The sequence below is a fragment of the Photinus pyralis genome, unplaced genomic scaffold, assembly GCF_008802855.1.
Source record: "Photinus pyralis isolate 1611_PpyrPB1 unplaced genomic scaffold, Ppyr1.3 Ppyr1.4_LG2, whole genome shotgun sequence".
Taxonomy (NCBI): Eukaryota; Metazoa; Arthropoda; class Insecta; order Coleoptera; family Lampyridae; genus Photinus; species Photinus pyralis.
In genome coordinates, this window is record NW_022170403.1 from 31,044,746 (window position 1) to 31,045,797 (window position 1,052).

Below are 1,052 nucleotides of genomic sequence, written 5' to 3' on the forward strand. Positions count from 1 at the left end.
TCGCATTCATTTCATTTGTCCACTTCTTGTCTATGCGTAAGCACTTATTCACTTTAGAATTTTGGGGGGTGCTTTAGCCCCAAAGCACCCCCCTTGGTTGCGTCACTGGCACACAGCAATATACATATCAATCAACGCTATTGCGTATTAGCGTTGATTGATAAGTATTAGTAGACTGGCTTTAGCCTGGCTATCGTTACTGATTGGTGCAATAGTGCGGACGGATGCCACAACGATGTGTGTATATCCCGAAATGTGTCTCTAGCTATTAGTATCTTAGCAAGTGGAGGAGATGGTGGAAACGAGTATTCCATACATTTTGACAACGCCGAGTTCATCGATCAGTTGCAAGGGTTGCCTCTCGATCTCTTCGTATGTCTGATGTACTGTTATAAAATCATCCATTTCTTACGTGCATGGACGTAACAACGTCGTCTTCGAAGTACACATACCTACCTACACCTTACAACTTTTATTACAACATGGCAGCATTGAATAGTGTTTTTCTTCAATGATGGCAGATTATTTAAAATCTTACGTTTGCGTAAGCGATTTTATTCTATTACTCGTATATCAACAAATCGATATACGACAATACGAGTATGCATTTATAAATTATATCCATTCCGCAATCGTCATTTTCACCGTTCACGTACCAAACTACCAAAAGAGCAAAAGTTAAAGGTGATGATACTGAAAAGTGCACCATGAGCATTGAATAAAACCAAGAGTCCGTCGCGCTCGCGCCGAAACTGCCCTTATTGGATTACGAAAACTGGATACGAATCGAAAGCAATAGAGGCTTCTTAATTCTTCGTAAACATATGTCGGTCATGACGGATTCCATTCGCATCGAGTGTTTGTAATCCGGAGGCTGATACGTATCTGCATACAATTGTACCTCGCATTTAGGTTTAGTTCATGAGGAATCAATCGTAGTGATCGAAATCGAATCTTTTAGTTCACTTGCAAGATTCAATCTTTTGAACTAGTTCGTTCACGACCTACACAACTCCGGCCTCCGTATATTTCAAAAATTGACGATTCCATAA